General features: G+C 46.0%; 1 protein-coding gene across 5 annotated transcripts in view; it reads right to left on the reverse strand.

Moving 5' to 3' along the window:
- NTNG1 (netrin G1) overlaps positions 1 to 15440 on the reverse strand; it is a 175559-nt gene extending 160119 nt beyond the window's left edge. For 4 of the 5 annotated variants that reach the window (XM_049808230.1, XM_049808229.1, XM_049808228.1 and 1 more), the window contains exon 1: positions 4971 to 5434. The gene's annotated coding sequence lies outside the window, so the exon portion shown is untranslated. Of the gene's footprint in view, positions 1 to 4970; positions 5435 to 15345 lie in introns of those variants that run through there. The other variant, XM_049808227.1, reaches the window with a different exon arrangement.
- Positions 15441 to 19284: the final 3844 nt, after the last annotated feature.

Genomic DNA, 19284 nt, shown 5'->3' on the forward strand with positions numbered 1-19284 from the left:
CAAACTAACAAAATCATTCACAGTGAAAAGTATTTTGACGTGAAGGATTTAACTCTTTTCTAACAAATACAGATTTATAATGTTGCAGGTGAGTTACATGTTTCTGCTTCCAAAACTGTATTTTCACCCTAGCAAAACGGAGAACAAGCTACCGAGCTCAACCATTGCCCACATCGCGCAGACAGGGGAGCAGGCAGCCCAGTGCCGCGGGGCAGCAGCAGGAAGGCTCTTCTATTAAAGTGACACAGAGATGCGTATCAGGTGCCGATGGTCTCTCGGCAAGGGGACCTCAGCAAGCTCCAAAAGCCTCACGCATTTCTTAGATTATTTTTTTTAAGGGTAACAAAGATATTGCAGCACACTTCTGTTTCCTTGAAATTTCTCATTAGCATTGGAAGAACTTTGCTCCTTTTTTTTTCTTTTTCTTTGAACTGTGATTTACTGATCACACTGATGATAAACTACTGATAAAGATAATGGTTCATTTGCAGCCGACTATAAGGACGCTTTCCCCCTCTGTTATGGCAGTCTTACTTTCCTAGGTTTGGGGGTGGGGGTACCTGTGTACTCAGTGTTTATTTCATAGCAGATATATCCCCTTTCCTCTCTTCAGAAAGCAACTAGAAATTCCCTTTGTTTGTATCACCTCAATCATATTATTACAGGTATAAAATCCTAGGATGTTATTATGACAACTTAAAATACACATTTGCTAAAAAACACAGGTAAAAATACAAATTATGTACGAGGGAAACTGCAAAGACGGAGTAAGTACCCTAATCACAGACAAGGAAAACTGGGGCTAGGAACTCCAACTCATTTCTCTCAGCCTGTGCCTGACATCAGCCCGTGCCAGCCAAGGACGGGGAGCCTGGGCGCTGGGCTCTCTGCAGGAGGAGGATTTCAGCCAGCCGCCGCAGCACCTCTGCACTCTTTTTGTCTGGATGCTAAAACCTAAGCAAACCCATCAGACAGATGGTAAGAAACAACTGTAAGTCACCACTTTCTGCAGCCTGCTTTGCTTGTTCCCAGTTTTAAATTATGCCCAGTGTCATGAACCCTCCTACACCCCAAAACCATGGGAAGTGGTATGTGACCTGGGAAGCTCCTGAGCATGTCACTTTGGTAATACACATTTTCGAAACTTATCTTCAAAGCTATTCGCAAACGGCCTCCCTATATTTAAATAACGCTTCATCTTAAACTGAGCTAAACTACAGACACTATGAAATGCCAACAGATGGTTGAATTGTGTTTCCATAGCAAAGTAATTTACAATAATTGCCGTATGGACGTAAATGCAATTTCCCATTATATTCATTTTATCAAGTGTTACCATACAACTCTCATATATTTTATCAGAATATGCAGAGAATATCTGAATTTTCATGCAATAACAATTCTCAATTAGTTCAAATATATTTAAGCTTCAAATCTGAATCTGACACAAAAGCAGAAATACCTAAGACCAAATTAAAATTATATCTTTTCAAGAAGCACACTGTGTAGTACCACTGTTTTTTGTAGCGACCTTACATTATTTTTGTTTCAATGGGAATGTTTACTTATTATCTTGGAATTCAGTAATTCAGAGAACACTTTCCATGTGATTTTAATAAAGACACCTCATGCTCTTCCCCTCTCATCCCTTCCAATGTATTTCACTATTTTGCAGGGGAACAAACCACCCCCAAAACCCCATAGTTTAGAACAGTCATTATACAAAAGGGAAACTACTCTCTGCTAAAAAAGGAGCTAAATGACTTTAAATCTGTGACAAATCAAAACATACTCTGTATTGGAGAAGGCTTGGTCATAGCTGAAATAAGCAGTAGGTGAATTTCATGTTTCTGTGTAGAACTAAGAAGTTACTGAGTTTAATTATCCTTAGACTACAAGCCTGTATATTCAGGCAAAAATAGATTTGTTTTCTTTAATATTTTCCTTGCTAGCTTTTCAGTTACCCGTAACCTTTTATAACTGCTGAGACTCAGATCCACTAATAAACAGGACTGGATAGGACTAAAATAATGTGAAGCAAGCCACTACCTTAACACCCTATGCTAAAATACTTCCCATATAACGAATTCTCATTAAAGTAAGCCAGAGTCATAATGACGGTCATTACACAGAATTATAGACTATAACATTGATCGAATTTAGTGCACTGACAAGGAAAAAGTGCAGAGGAGTGCAAGACATCTGAGCATTAGGCAGATGTAGCAGCGTACGACAGGCATTCCTGACAAAAAGCAGCCAATTATAGCTTAAATTTCTGGCATATAACCAGTTCTGATTAATAGTTTTCCATTACATTACAGACATATTATTAATGTATTAAAAATGTCAAGCTTTGGCAAGAACTAATATGGCATGGCTCAGTTAGTCTGCAGTATCTTCTTTTAATGAGCTTCCATTGATACAGAGAAAGATATTGACCAAAGCACATTAAGGATCATGTGCTGAGCGCTGCTGGGGTTTTTCTGATGGAGCTGTTAAGATTTGTCTTGCTTATATTTATTCCTGCAGAGTCACTTATGACATGCATTCTACATTTCAGTGCTCTATTGCTAAGGACATACCTATTTGAATTATTCTGTAAAACACCGTTTAGACTAACATTTCTGAAGTTTACAGCTGTACCAGTTGTGTAGCGCCAAGCCTTGTGCTGTGGGCAAGACAAAGCGATGTTTTATTGTCCCCAGTAACGCCCGTGCATTTGACCTTACAAAAAAAGCAATCAAAGAAATCAGGTATAACGCCTGGCGCCCCAATCCCCTGCACCCTGCAGTGCTCTGCTCTTCACACACCCTGGGTGTTGGGGGCCTGTGGGGGTGGCAAAGAGGGAGCAGCATCCTTACTAACTGAGGGCGAGGGAACGGCGAACTGCTGGAAAGACATTAGCTAATGTATGCAAAGCCTCCAGAGCACACTGCTCCTGGAGATCTCCTTCGAGGGGCAACAGCGGTATGAACGGCAGGATGTTTTGGGCCTTGAACATTCCCATGTGCCATATAGCCCCTGCAATATGGAAAACACCGGGAGGCACCCCAGAGGCACGGGTGCTGAAGGCCATTTCTGCTGTCTCTGCCTTCCCCCAGAGCACCGCTCCGTCTGCAAAGTGCTGGGCATTCAGGCCACTGCGAGTCTGTTATGGCTGTTTGAGAAGAACGACACGCAGGTGATGCATGTGCATCCCTTTCCAGGTGGGTAAGTCGCACCTTGCACAGCATTTTTTATTCTGCAGCCTGAGCAGATACCCTCTTCAAAAACCAGCTAAAATGCATCTCGTCAGAATCGTGCCACTGAAGAACTTCAGATCTCGTTGGGTTTGTTAGCAAATACTCCTCCTCTGTCTCCTTCTATCACTGTGAAAATCCACCTTCTTCCCCAAATAACTCCCCCTGCACAAAACCCATGTCAGCTGCATGCCCTGCAAGAGCTCCCTGCCGGGAAGTCGCTGTGCAAACCGTACGGGTGGGCTCCTGGCCTCCCTCTTTGGCACACAGCAGGTACGCGAAGGAGGTAATAAAATAACAAGCGATTGCCTCTCACGCAGCGCATGCATTTGATAAGTGTACGCTGCCACCGCGCACGAGTAAGAGCGACAGCCAAAACCAGTTATTATAATGCATAGCAGTCTGAGGAGAACCGGTTAAAACCATAAGCACGGCAAGGAGTGCTGGCTGTCACCTCCCAACACTAGCATCTGCAGAATAGTTTTTTTTCCAAAGGAAACATGCTTTAAGTTTGTATCCCTAACAGCTTCACCAGATCAATGTATCTAATCAAGCCCAGGTAAAAAAAGACCTTTTGTGTCCACTCCAGTTACTAATTATTTAGAGCCAGTTTAGAACCTATGAAATAATGTGTATTACAAAACAGAACTAATCCTCATACCCGCAAGTTACAACAGTTAATAAAAACACAGTGTTTTATACCTTGCTACACCTAGACAACTTGAGAACCTGGTACATAAATCTGGTATTTAAAAAAACCCACCAACCCAACCTCTTTTATAAGTGCAGAATTATTCACCTATGCAAACAAGAAGGGGGTCTGTGTTTAACAATTTAACAATTTTAGCTTTCCGTCTTACTTGGATGAAATACAATTGCTGTGGTGCCTTTGGATTCAAATGCTCCTCCAAATGAAGTTTAGGTTCTATTTTTATCCAGCTTATTTAACTATTTAGCAGAAAAAGATTACCTTGCCTCAGGAGGAATTTAAAATGTCAATACCTATTGGCTGAAGGAAATAAAATACAGTGTTCTGCTACCAAAAAACTGGGATTCAGCACTATACTTAAAATATTTCTGGTTTTCCCACATCATTCTTTGCTGAGTGACACCTCACACTACTGTTGCCTTTACTTGCTGGGTATCATCAGCTGTCAGCATATGGAGTAAAAGCACTTCAGCTATTTAAATTTTAAAGGCTTTGTATGTAGCTGCTTTAATGTTTTCCTCTAGAATCCTTATAATTGTGGCTTATTGCCTTAAATATCTCTGTACCTAACATCAACCTGTTCTGCAAGTTTTTTTCTCTTGGAATTCAAGTTAGCATTTGGGCTGGTTGCAGTTTTTTGGTCATTATTTTTCACCGTCAATAAGGTAATACATGCTCCTCAGGCAGTGCATCCGGCATACAGGGCTACCAAGCTTTCAAGTTGTGGTGTGAGCTGATGACACCTCACAACTGGGCGAAAACGAAAGCCTACGAGACCCTGAATTTGTTCTGTCCTATTGCCAGGTTTTACATACGTAGCTAGAAAGTTGGTGCCACTTCTTATCAGTGTCACAGGGCTGAGCGTTGATAGCAAAGTCCACGACTCCATGAGAATATTGCCACTAACTGCTGGAAACTCTCTGGTAAACGTCCGTTAAAACTCCCAAAATACGCCAGAAATCAGCCTTTATTTTGTTTCCAAATAGAAAACCAAACCAAAACAAACCAAAAACGCCACACACCAAAAAACAAGCCGGGGAAAGTTCTACTGTGGTTTTCTTCCCTTTGACTGGCTGCCCAGGCCACAGCTTCTCATCCTCAACCGCATTGTCCTTAGGCAAGACAGTGATTTATTCCCTCTTTAAACGCATCTCCACCGTTTGCTTCACTCACTGTCTGTGCTAACATCTCCACAGAAGTAAGGCTGGCTCCTAGCACATCAGATCCGGAATATTGAAAAGTTGATTGCAGAACAATAAAAGTATATTCAGCAGAGGCCAAAAATGCGCACACGCCAACTCTGAGAGCACAAAAGCATCTGTTTTATCGGGTTTAGCTGATCTGCGCCGCTCACCGCCACGCGGGGTTTCTTTAGGGGGTTTTGTGTGCGTGTGTGTGAGAGCGAACGTTTAGAAAAGCCGCCTGCAATTTCCGATGCGAGGGAGGGAACTGTTTCCAGGTTGAGTACCAGTGACCGGTCCGCTGCTCCTCGGCCAGCGCGGCTACTCCCCCGCCACCGCCCCCGCCCTCCGCCAAACGGGACTTTTGGTCTTCCTCGCCCCCCCCCCCCCCCCCCGCGCGGGAAAATCCGCGCCGCGGGGCGGCAGCCGGCGCGAGGGTCGGGCCCTTCCCTCAGGGCTCTCCCGCCGCCTAGCGCGCCGCGGCCGCGCCCCCTTCAAAGCCCGGCGCGGACCGACCCGAGCTCCGCCGGCTCCCGCGGAGGAGGCAGCACCGCGCAGGTACCGCCCCGGCCCGGGCCCCGGCCCCCGGCCCGGGCCCCGGCCCCCGCTCCCGCTCCGCGCCGGCGGCAGGGGGCGCGCGGCCCGCGCCGATCCGCCCTCGGTCCGCGGCCCGAGCCTCCGCGACGGGCGCGGGGGGGGGGGGGGGGGGGGACGACGGGAACGCCGCCGCACCGCACGCGGGGACCGGCACACGCGCAGCCCCCCTCCGCGCCGCGCAGCCCCCTTGTCCCATCCCGCCCCGGGGCGCGCGGAGTTGCGGGCGGGCGGTACTCACCGCGCGGGCGCGGGCGCGGGCTCGGGCTCTCGCCCTCGCCTCACCGCGGGGCGGCGCGGAGCCGCCGCGGCGCCGGGACGCGCTGGGGCTCCCTCGGCGGCGGCGGCATGAGGGGCCGCGGGGCGGGCGGGGTGGGGGGGGCGCTTCCTCCCCGGGAAAGTTGCCGGCGGGGCGCGGCGGCGTCTCGGCGGGGCGCGGCGTCTCGGCCGGGCGCGGGCCGCCGCTGGCCCTAGGTACTTGTCGGCGTCGAAGTTTGGCGGCGCGCGGGCGGCGGGCGGCGCGGGGCGGCGCGGGCGGGCGGGCTACCGCTCTCCTCCGGCGCTCGGCGGGGCGGCGGGCGGGGCGCGGGCGCGCAGATCATCGCCGCGGGCGCGGGCGCCGCGCAGGTGCTGCCCGCCGGGGTTCCCCGACCGCCACCGCCACCGCCACTCAGGGCGGGGGCGTCCCCGCGCGGGGCGCCCGCGGCCGCGGCATGAGGCGCGGGGAGAGCTGCGGGCGGGCGGGCGGCGCGGCCAAACTTCGGGCGGCGGCGGCGCTTCCGCACTTCGGAGCGACCTCCCCGCGACTGCCGGCGAGCGGGGCGGCGGCAGCTACCCCACCTCCGGGCCCGCGCGACGCGCGGCCCTAGCGCCGCCGCCGCGCCCGCCCCCCCCCCCCCCCCCCCCCCACCCCGCCGCCGCCGCGCCCGCCCCCCCCGCCCCCGCCGCCGAGCGGACCGCCGGCGCCGCCTGCCCCGCGGGGCGTGGGGTGGCGGGGGGAAGGAAAGGCCGCCGGCCTCCCGCCCGCAGCCCCGGCGCGGGGCGGGAGCCGCCCAGGCCGGCAACGCCGGGTCCGGCGGGGCTGCGGCTGCTCCCTTCCCGCTGGAGCAGGCTTGTTTTTCCTTTTTTCACTTCGGCTTCGGCCAGGTAACGCGCGCGCGGAGATGGGCGTAAGCGCTTCTGCTCTCCGAGCCCGCAGCCCGGGCGGGCTGACCCGAGCGCCCCGCCGCAGCGGCGCTCGGGCGCGGGGACAGGGCAGCGTCCGTCCCGCCCGCCTCGCCGGAGGGTCCCTCCGCAGGGCTGGACGTGCCTGGAAAGCGCCGGTCCTTCCTCTGCCCGCTGCACCGAAGTGCCGCCGAAAGAGAGGGAAAGCGTTATTTGTACTGTTGCGGTGCTGCTGTGACCGCCCTTCTCGTAGCGGTCCTTCTGGGCTTCAGAGAGAGGCGAGAACTCCGGCCCCACAACCTGCTCTGCCTGCCCGCTTCCACCCTGCACCCGCTCCACTTCTGTCATTTGTATGGGAGACGTACACAACTCTCCCCTCCGGACGTCTCCAGGCTATAAAACAGTACCTAAACCTGATAATGATTAGCGAGTCCCGTGTAGGAATTGTGCTTACTCCTGGCAACTACCTGGTTACCGAATTTGACCCACTCCGGGTGCCAGCTCTGGCCAGTCGGACACTGGCTGCGTCCTGAACGCTCGGGAGCTTGTGTCTATCGTTTGTTTTCGTGTTTTGCATGTTAAGAGGTGCTAAATGGGTTTATGCAGGCGACGGTGCCGTTGTATTCGGTTGACGAGATTTGGCATTTTGCGATGCCCGGGATGTAGCCAGGCGAAAGGAGGCGGTGGAGTTGTGGTAGAGTAAGAGACTTGTTCTCCGTTTGGGCTTCAGAATTTGCTAGGTTGTGTAAATAACTGGCAGAAGTCATTGAGAAGGACGTTTTACTTCCCCCCTTCTTATGGACTGGTAAACCAGCAAAGTCAAAAAGATGCCTTCTAGTTCCTCCCAGCTTTTTTTTCCCCTGTGTGGGCTGTGGTGTTGCTTCTCTCTTTCCATTCCTTCTCTGGCATCTCTGCGGCTGTGTTAGTGCAGGCACCACGTACATGGAAAAGTAATTTGTGTGGGAAAGCCGGGAATGATCAAAGGGGTGGGAAAATTCAGCTTCAGGGTTTTTCAGCCCCCAAAGCTGTTTGCAGCTTCCTGGTGCAGGGGAATTGTCCCCAAGCTGGTACAAAAGGATAGAAGATGAAAATGAGTAATTTTCTTTTACCGCTTGAACTGGGAACATGTCAGGCATCGAGGCTCCTTAGGGCCTTTTGTAAAGGAGAGGGGCAAGAGTTTCACTGTGGTTGGAAGAAATGGGTTGTTCCCCTAATTACAAGACAGGTGGATGGCTGTACAGCAAAGTGCAAGACACCATACTCAGTGAGCCAAGTGCCTGCAGCAGCGCGTGCGGACAGACCAGCCCTGCTGCCCATGGGAGCTATTGGGGACCTCTGCCTTGGAGGTGCTCCAGGCGTGGTGGCTTTGGCTGGCTGTGGGCAGGTCTGGGTCAGCTGTTTGCAGATGCCGCAAGGTGAATGGTTTGGCAGCGCTCGAGGAGGGCTCTCTTGCTTTAGAATGGGGAGTGGAAGCCTTCTTTCCATGCGCCCAGAGCACAGCTCTTCATGTTACAATAATGCCGGTGACAGTGGTGTACTTGGTGGAGAGCAGAGCCGAGCGTGCTGTATGTACCTGCTCTGCACCTTGTGCTGCTTGGGTAATGTGCCCTAAACCTCACCTATGGTGTTGTGTTGGAAATTTTCCATCCTTGGTGCTGAGTCTTTGGCCTGTCTGCTGAGACCATTGCTTGGCTGGTGGGACTGGCTGGCCACAAAGATTAAAGGCAGGACCAAGTCATTTGACATGTCAAACATCATTAAGTTCTTCTGCTAATGATATTAGCCTCCTGTATCAAAGCTGGAGCAGCTGGTTTGAGTGCAGCGTCACCAAGTCTGAGATTAGATGTGCTGCACTGGTAAAAATGATGGCCAAAAATCAAATCCAGTCTGAGAATGTGGCCAAACTTCGCAGCCAAATTTTAAGCTTATCAGAAAAAAGGGATCTGATTTAATTTCTTTGTCAAAGGCTGTTGCAAGGATGGAAAAGCAGATGGAATTCGGCAGCTAGAGGAGACTTGCCTGTGTTGGTTTTGTGCTTGTTAGAGTCATAAGCTGGAGTAAAACACGGAAAGGGTGATGCCTCTATAATAAAACTGAAAATATTGCGCGAATGCCTGTACTGAATTTCTGACAGCCCCTTTAGTAGTGAGTAACAATTGTTCACATGTAAATGGACTGGTGACCTCACTGCCACAGCACCTTGAGGCTGGACTTAGCAGGATTCCTAAAGCAGATTTGATATTTGGATAGAAAATAAGATCAACCAGAGTTTGAATGGAATATTTTTAAAAGTACAGACTACTGCAGGTCCCACTACCTGCTTTGCCAGGTTGGAAATTCACTAAAATGAAGATTTAGGCAGTCATTAAATACCAAAGGATGGAAAGTCACAACGCTTTGTGTTTGATAACTGTGTTATCTTGACAGTGTTTCCAGCAGTATTTCTTATGTCTTCTCAGTAATAGCTGGTATTGGCCCCTAATGGAATCAGGGAAAGGGATTAATTTTTAATTGCTGGCCCGAGCATGGGGGCACCTGTGTCTGTTAGGACACTCCTTGCTACAAGGCATAATTTCTACTGAAAGCGGCATATATTGCTGGTACAGAAGCGGTACCACTGATTGCAAAGTTTTCTGTAAAACAACAGCTGAACTGTGAGTTTTTAACCAAGTCCTAAACCTAATCAAGCTTTGCATGATTTCAAGCAGCAGTTTGGATATTTAGTGCATCCCCTCATGTGCCGTTATGAATCTTTTATTACCTGCTGTAGTCCGAGTTGACCTCTAATGATACAGCAGAATTATTTTATTAATGCATTTTCCCGCAGCAGAGGACACTGCACTGGGCAGTAGCAGAGTCCCTGGCTTTGCCTGAAGTAACAGCTGTCCCTGAGGATGTGTCCAGAGAAATGGGGAGCTTCCCTGCCTGAAACCCCACGTTTCAGTATAGTGGTATCTGAGGCCTGAAGTGAAATATGCAGATGTGAGGTGATGCAGCGGCTGAGGCCTGACATCAAGCAAAACAAAGAGGCTGATCGTGGCGGGGCCGGTGCCCTGGCCGGGCAGCGGGGAGCGGGCAGTGGGTGCAGCCTTTCTGGGCTGAGCGGCGGCTGGGAAAGTGCCGCTGCGCGGGGAGCGGCTCGGTGCCACTGGGCATCTCTGCGCTGCGGAGCCGCTGCCTGGTCCACATGCTGCTCTGCTCCTCCGGCACGCTGCATACGTGTTTCTGACCTCTTTTGCTGCCAGCTGAAGGAGGTTTTGTGAAGCAGCAGGCAAAAGGTGCGGGAGGCAAGAGCAGGAGGAGTGCTAATTTGCCCCTGCCTCCCCCTGCTGAGCTGAGACAGGGGTAGAAACAGCCAAGAAACAGCGAACTCTCCCAGAGGCAGAGCTCATCTGTCCACTTTATTGCTGCTTTGCCCACAGTCATTTAACCTCCTGGAAAGTCAATTGGTTGGCGAGGGTTTGACTGTTGGTCTGGGCTTGCACCTTTAGTGCCTCCAGCAGCGTCATTTCCAGCAGAATGATTGGAAAACTGTATTGAGATAAATGACAAAATCAAAAGGCTTCTGCATTTGTGCAGGCAGGGGGACAAATCCTGACTCTGTTCAGCGAAGCAGCGAAAATGCAGACGTTCCCAAGCAGTGTTTTGCCACTGCTTGAGCTTCAACACAGCTGAAGGGCAGGGGACAGGGAGGCTACTGAAAAAAATGTCACCCCTTGCTCTGAAACCTCCATCACAGTACAGTTTGCAAGAGGTTTTCTCTGAGCAGGATGGATGGTAGAACAGAAAAATGCTGGCAGCTACAAGTGCCTTGTCTAGACCAGGGCTTCCATCATAGCGCTCTGCCCAGGACAGACCTGGCTAGCAGCACTGGGAAGTTTTAATGGAAAAGGCTGGTGGAGGCGTGCAGTGCTCTCAAAAGCCCTCCAGCCCCCGAGTAAAGTAATCTGCGCGGCCAGCTGGGAGTATGATGTTGCACTGATGCGCACTACATAAAGAGATGTGCGAGTCTGACATCCTACTCCTGCCTCCATTTCCATACGGCTTAATAATGACTTTTTCTGCTTCTAAGGGTAAGGAGATCTTTCCCAGTCATGTTGCAGGGCCGAGAGCTTCTCTGAACAGGACATCTTGGTCTGAATCTTGAAATTGGGTATGTATGAAATCTGGGAGAGAGACTACCTCATCAGCAGGGTTCTTCATTTGACTGGGATTGTTGCCCACTGGCAGGGCATGCGACCCTATTACTCATTCCTCCGGTCTAGGATAGAAAAAAAAACCATTTCAGGTCTTCTGTAAGAAGTGTTTTTGTAATTCCCATGGACTTCCCCAGGGAATGTGGGCAAAGGAGTTCCATGAGGTGTACTCTCAGTGAGAAGGCAAAGTCAGTTGTTTGATACACAAAGGGTTATTCTTAAGTATCGGACTTGTTGATTCAGAGGTGCACATAAATTACAGCCTGGATTTCCGCTTGCAGGATGAAAAATGTTTTGTTCTAATAATAAATACTGAATCTCTGCTGTTTCCATTTACATAACACACATGACACAATGTGTAAATCCTTGACAATATTTTTTCAGAATTTAGCAGCTTGTGTTTCTGCAAACATAAACATTTATTTTTGGTGTTAATAATTAATAATACGCCACATGCCCATAATAAATGCAAAATCTAATCTTGTATAGACATAAATGTGTCTGCCAAAGTGGTCTTTCTGTGCTGTAAATGACTTTCACAAAGTGGTACCATACATTTTATTTTCAATCACTGGTGATTTGTTTTGTGAACAGATATGTCATTAAACTAAATGCTTTCCTTTGAAAATAACAAATACTTCACACATTTATTTATTTTTTCCCAAAAGAAAAATAGTCAATTATTAAAAAAGGGGAAGTGGCTAATATCAAAATCTTTGCAGCTGTATCCAAAGCAAAATGTAGACAGGAATGTGGGAAATCACAGCAATGGAGGCAAGGGAACATGAGATATGAGAGCATCAGTCCTCATCTCTGCAGTGGAAAGAAGGAAACGACCTTCTTGGGGTCAAAGTCACTCCTGCAGTTGGACAGAGGATGACTCTACATGGTTCAGAACAAGATACCAGAGCAGTGCAGGGTAGCAGATCTAGGTACACCCTTCTCTCACCTATTGATTCCTCCCTTCAGAGCCCAGTATTTTTAGGTTTCATCATTTCCTAGAAACTAGCAGTAGCTGAGAAACCTCCTGACAAAGCCTTTGGGTTGTATTGCTCTTAATGGCTGTCCCACCTGAAGGCTGGCACTGTGGCTGCTCTCAGTTAGAGCGTGACAGCTCTTCCTCACTGTGTTAGCACAGCCAGCAGCAGCTGCTGGGCTGAAAGTTGCAGCTGTGCTCGTGAACCCCGCTTAACAAACTGGATCATATTTTAACATTGATTTGTGGTACAAGATGGAATGCAGATTGTCTCATCATCGGTGAAGCAACACATAACTGTGGTTCGCTAGACTGCACTGGAAATGGCTGTCCTTACAGAGGAGGCTGAGCTGACTTTTGGGGAAAGGTAGGGATATGCTAACACCAGAGGAGTAACAAAACATCAGGGTGTTTTACTACTCTGTTTTATAAAGACTTCATGGCTTTTATATTTGTTCTGCTTTTATTTATACTATTCCAACCAACTGATAACTCTTTTTTAGGTACCTCTCATCTTTGTGGAATGTTTAACTATTTCATTCAGTTCATTGGTTGTGGTTAGCAGTGTGTATGATATGAGGGTCCTCAGAAATTGGTCAAACCTTCCAGAAAAGGTAAACCTTAATAGTCCAGCATGAAATAAGAGAGGAGATGAAAGAGATTTATCTGAAGCATTTTCACACTATCATTATGCATTCTGTAGAAGACAAAGATCATAAAAGTCCAATTGCTATTCATGGGCCAGCACTTATTAATCAAATGAAAATAAAGTGCCCTAATAAGGATGGGTTTAGAGTAACTGGGCTGGGCTGACTCAGCCATTTTTACACAGTGACAAACTCCCTGAATGGTATTGTCTGAGGTTCTTTGGAGGAAAGTTTTCAAAATTCCCTGTTTTCTGAATTTCTCTCTGCTCAGTTCACCTGCTGCTTGGGCACTCTTTCTGCTGGAAACCCACAGGCATGTAGAGCTTCATGGAGGCTCATGGTGCTGTAGCTGAGCCCCGAGTGCTGGGGGAGCCTACTTACCCACATGGGTGGCCATAGGGTACAGCTGTTGATACAAGTGATCAAAAATGTGCACAGCAAAGGTTTTTTTGCTTTTGGAAAAAGGTTTTTAAGAATGAAACGTTCTACAGAAATGGTTTGCACCAATGCAAGCTTCAGTCATTTTTCAAGCATAGTAGTAAGCATAATACATTATAAAAAGGAACAGATTATTTGTCAAAAAATATTAGACCTGTTTTTGAAATGGAGGTTCCATCTTTTCATTCTATGTTTTGAAAATATTTCATGTGCTTGTTTTTTTCAGCAGATAAACTTGTCAGGTCTTGGAGTCAGGGACTGCTTCTTACGTTTGCCTACAGAACCTAAAACTGCTCTCAGATGAGTTATGCATCTAAGGTTGGACTTGCTACATATAATACATACAGTAATTAACAGTAATTCGTCATCTGTTGTCAGGTAACTTCTAGCTGTTAATACTATCCTAAACATCTTTTCTTTTCAAAAATAGTTTTTTAATGACATGTAGCTCTCATAGTATGTATGTGATAGCTAGCTGAACCAACCAGCCACTCCAAATTCAGTTCCCAAATGGAGCTTAATGTTTGGGTACAATGATGATTACATTTGCTGTGTTAAAGAACCAACTATATTCTGTTCTCTCAGCAGGGCAAAAGGCACATATTGAGAACTACCAGTTATTTACCCAGTGCCACATACGTTCCTACACAAATATGGACATTTCTTAGTACCAATTTTAATCAGCCCAATATTTTAATATGGAATAGAAACACTCCAGGGATGATTTTCATTGTTCTTTTGTTGATGAATTTCTTTCATGGAGGAAAAGCATAGTTTAACATTCAGGAGTGAATTACAGTAGTGCTCTGGCATGGGATAAAAACACAAGAACAATGGGCAGCGATAGCATTTAAATTAACTTTTCCCTCCCAATGAAAAGGAGAAATAAGTATATAAAAGCAGTCACTACTTGAAAACCTGGATTATTAAGAGGCATTTTTGGGTGTCCATTTGATAGGAGTGTGGAACTCCTGGAGAGAGAAGTAGGGAAAACTCAGTTTTCATATGGCTGAACTACACTTTTGTCTGGTAACCATTAGTTTTGATTTGTGGTATACCATTACAAACCAGTGAAGGGCAGCACTAACCAACTCTTTTAGGTAACTAGAAAGATTACTAATTATGTTTTCAAGTTTAAAATTATGTAAACATTAATAATTTGACTGGATTTGCTATGAAATTGGTCGTGTTGCTGTATTACTGCAAAACAGTAACTTTAAGAGCATTCTGTAATTGTCAGAGTGGAATTCCGCAGCTACAAATTAACAGCTTTTAATTTTAGGAAGTTTTAGGAAAGGGCATTTTATTTATTGAAAAGCTGAATGTCTTGCTAAGAGTATGGTCAATTCAGTTGCTTTTTTAGCTTATAGCATAGGATCTACACATCAAAACAGATTTTAGCAGATTGAATTATGGTTCATATCAGAAATACGTACACAATAATACAGATATTTTTGTATTCAAAACATTGGAGGCATGCTTTTCTACACAAATTGGTAGACAAGATTAGTGAATTTATTTCTGAAGTTTCCTTCAGCTTGCTTTATAGGAAATAATGATTTGTATGTTTGATAAACTCATATTTATACTCAATATAACAGGATATTGGAAAGAACTTTCATTGGCAATTTTATGTTTTTCCTCATGTCTGAAGATTTAGCTGTAAACTTGTACAAATTCTTTCAAAATACCATCTTATTTACTATGGTGTTTGCGAAGGAACAAATGAGAAGGTGCTATACTGTTTAGTCTCATTTTAAATGTCCTATGCCCATGTCCACATTTAAAAATTACTTTAACATCCTCCTCCCCACCCCCCAGAAAAGAATAATATCTTGACTTTCCATAGGAAGCTATGTTATAGTATAAGTCAATGCAAACAATAGTTCATCTGTTTACTTGTAAAAACAAAGCTATACATCATTCTGAATTGGAAGTATTTGTTATGACTGTGAAAAACAGATGAATCAGTCCTGTTAGATGATTAACTGAACACCCTGTAAATAAAGATCTTCACTGTGATTTTATAGTAGAGAAAGGTCTCTCCATGTATGTTCAAATAGCTACCAACAATATTAATTTGCAGCATTGTTCTTTTTTACAGAGAAAATCATTATTCTAATACTAGGAGTATTTTAGTGCTAAAGAGAACATGTCTTGACTCAGCTCATAAATGCAAGCGTGCGCGTATGCAGCCTTACTGTCTCCTTCACATCCGCGCTGCCCACCGTAGCCTCTGGCCGCCCAGCTGGTCCACAGTGGGGTTGCACAGACCGAGGGCAGTCCCCAGGGCTGAAGAGAGAGGGAGAAATGTGTCTGGGGTCTCCAGGAGCAGTTCTTAGTGGAGTGACTCCCGCTGACCCTTTGGGTGGTATGCTGCTGATTAGCTTTTTAGACACATGATAAAGATTAGCGTAAAGCCCACCTGTCAGGCAAGCCCTTGCCTAGTAATCCAAAAGTGTCTACTTTAACCTCAGAAGTTTTCGTGTGTGATATATGTAGAAGTAATCATTGCGTACGCCTCCACTGTGAGCAAAAAGCAAGTTTGTGAGAAAAGTTTTAAACAGTTGCTAGAGTTAACAGAACTCCTTGCTTTATCCAGAATTATTTTTGTTGTTGTTTTATCTGCTCTGAATATTTGAAGTAGTAACATGAATTCCATAGTGTCACTTAATGTGTACTTGCAATGTTTGGCATGATGTGAATGCTTTAGGTTTTTTTAAAGGTGTCTTTACAGAAGTCTTTCTGGCATACAGCTGGCCTTCCTGCCAAAAACAGTCCAAGTGGTGGAGAACAGAGTAGGAATGGCATCCATGGCACTTCAGGCACAGAAAAGTAGGCGTTTGGTCAATGTGAGTTACCTTGGCTCCCTAGTGTGAGGAGATGAGATAGGCAAGGATTCATCCCATGTAAGAGATCTGAATTAGGGAGGATTAATTACAGAGAGGACCCAACTGGCAGCCTTAAGGCTTAGGGGTAGGCTCCAGGTGAGTGATCCCCCAGGCACAGTCTCTGCAGCCCTGGGATGGCTCTGCTGAACTGCTTTTGCGAGCTGCTGGTTTTATATCCTCGCCCTCTCTTTCACAAAGATGTGCGATTCCTTCCGCCTTGCGGTAGTGGAGGGAGGTTGTCAGGGCCAAGATGACTCTAGTTGTTTTCTTTCTCTAGTAGACTTTTGTACTAACTAAACATATATATCAGGATTTTCATAGTCAACAACATTTACTTATATTTTAAATTTCACCTGCATTGCAAGACATTTATTACTATATTTAATGTACAAGACTGCCCAATTAATTCATGAAAAATTCCCCTTCTCCTTTTAAGGGATTAAAATAATATTTTATGGGATGCGTCTGGGACACTGGTTACAAATTAAAATGGTGACATTTGCTGCAATAATGGTTTTTAATGCTGGAGAACCAGACCAATAGATCAGATTGTAGAAGAGACGAATGAATCGACAAATTAATTAAATAATTAAAAGCTTAAGCTGACACTGAGGTTTATATGTTTATGCCGATATGTAAAACATCTATTGATCTGAAGTTTGATCAGTAATATTTACAAACTGATTCTCTCATACATAATTATTATTGTATTCTCTTGTACTAAAAGTATCCTAGGTCACCTGAGCAGGCCCCTGGCACTTCAGCCTGAACACTAATTACCTGAGCTGCTGCAGTTGCTCAGGCACCTTGAGGAGCTCTGCTTTCCATGCATTGGTAGGGCTTCCATCTAAAATAAAACAAAAAGAGCAGGTGGGAGAATGTTTCCCCCAGGTGAAGTTATACTGTATAGATGCATCACTAGTGGCGGCACATTCTGTGTGTGAAAGCGGGCTGAGGAGAGCTGCTGGGGCCATCCCTGGGTACGGACGGTGCTGTCATGTCCCAGATGGCTGTGGCTGGAGAGGGAGGGCGAGTGGACTGGGGCCCTCGGCAGTGCCCCCTCCCTTGGGACAGGGTGGTCTTTCTGAGCAAGAACAGTGGAGCGGAGAAGGCCAAGGAGCAAAGGCTGCATGAGTTTAGCTGTTGGCATGAATAAGAGCTAGAGGAGATGGAAGGCAAGAGGATGTCAGACCCATCAAAAACACGGACCTGTGTCAGGCTTGTGAGCTTGGACCGCAGGGCAGTGCCTCTCTGGAGATTTCTTTTGGGTTTTTTTTAGAGATCCCTGTTTCTCCAGGGCTTTTACGAGCAAGGTTTCTGTGGTTAAGCATTTCTTTTCCTAATGCCTTGTTCCTCATTTTCTTGACACATCCTCTGAAAAGGCATTATATTAGACATCACACACAGTTGTGACCTTGATGCCATTGGGGAAAGGTGCATGCGTGCCCTCCCTCCTCTGAGTTTGGACCTTTTAAGGGGTCTAAGGGCTGATTTCAGGACCTGAGAGCATGGGTACTCACTGTACCGTGCTCCAAAAAGGCATGTACAGAGAGCAAAAGACATGAACCTGGAGGTTTCTCTTGTAAAATAGAGCTTGAAAAGGACTGCTTAGAACAGACAAGTAATTCCAGAAAGGCAAAACTGGATCAAGCTGAACCCGAGGTTTGTTAAGAGTGGAAAGCTTGGCAATGGACATGGTCTGCTGGTAAAAGGGAAAATACAAAGGATCTTGAAAGGCAAATAGTTTAACAGAATTATTTTTTTTCAGACTTATGAACAAACACAGAAAAAAGGATTAGAAAGAAAAGTTTCTGAAATCAGAAGTTAAATGCTAAGAGGATGCATCTAGCATCCATCTGTAATTGATGCTAAGCTATAACTGCTTTCAACAGGTGCAGGACTCAAGATTTGGCTCTTTTGAAGATGGCTGCAACATGTCCTTCAGGGCATCTACCCTCTTTGGCTCTTTGATTTCAGCAGCTTTGTTTGCAGATCTGGGGCTGTGTTCACAGGGACTGAGAACCAGGAAAGCATGTTTTGACATTAGCATCTGCCACACTGGGGAATCTGGCCACTGGCTTCCAGTCCTGCCCAGCATTTCACACAGATCAGAATTGACGTCAGCTAAAGCTGTAACTTTAAGTATTGGCTGTGCGTATCCTTCTGACTGTCCAGTTTGCAGTACCCCTCTATATTTTTCCTAAACAGAAAAATGGTAATTAAAATTATGTGAGGAACGTACAATTGGACGTTGAAGCAGTAGAGCACAAAGAACATAGCCAACATGTGTAAGAACATAAACTAAAATACTTGTTCTCATTTTTCATATTCTTCACCTAATAGCTGAAATCACAGATTATATCCAGAGTGAGAAACATTGTGCACTTGACTAATATATATTGCAACATTTAAAAAATGTATTATTTATAGAGAGTCATAAATATATTATTTTACATTTGTAGATATTTAGTGGCATGGGTCTAAACGATTCTTTTACGGGAAACATAAACATGCTGCTCTGATTGGAATCTGAAGTGACCCTGCTGGAACAACCCATAACGGGCACCACCAGCAGGCAAAAGGGGAGCCAGCAGGAAGAGTGTGCTAAATACTCCTATGAGAGTCGAGGCAGTACAGCTTATAACTGCAGATGCTGAAGCCTGTAGGTAACTCTACTTAGGGGAATAATTTCATATTACTTCTTAAGGATTCTTTTGTCTTTGTAATTGCATTCTCTTGTAAATAAATATGCAGGATATCTTACCAAACAGAAAGCACAAAGTCTTTTATGATAGGGAATTGCAACATTTAGAGTGATGTCATGTCACAGGTTGTTGCCTGAACACTCATATACTTCTGAGAAACTTGGTCCAGCTGCCCTGAAATAACTGCTTACTCCATTTAGGTTCTTAGAAAAAAAATTTCTATTAAAATTGGGATCTGAAGTAGTTTTGTGTTTTGTTTGGTTTTGTTGTTGTTGTTTTTTTTTTAAAGGCCCTGCAATCTGAGAGTTCAAAAGATAAGCATTTCTTGACATGAACAGTCTGAAATGTATTTTAAAAGAAAGCCATTAGAAACATTGTTTTCTAGTACATTTCATGGTTTACTGAAGCTGAGTAGTGCAAAAAATTATGAAGAAATATATCTAGAGTCATTTTGTCACTGGACTATCATAGAAAGTGTGATTAGTCTTGTAATGAATAATAAACAATGTGCAGCTGGAACTGCAGAGAAGAAGCGCGTGCATGA

Source organism: Accipiter gentilis, chromosome 8 (assembly GCF_929443795.1).
Source record: "Accipiter gentilis chromosome 8, bAccGen1.1, whole genome shotgun sequence".
NCBI classification, from domain to species: Eukaryota; Metazoa; Chordata; class Aves; order Accipitriformes; family Accipitridae; genus Astur; species Astur gentilis.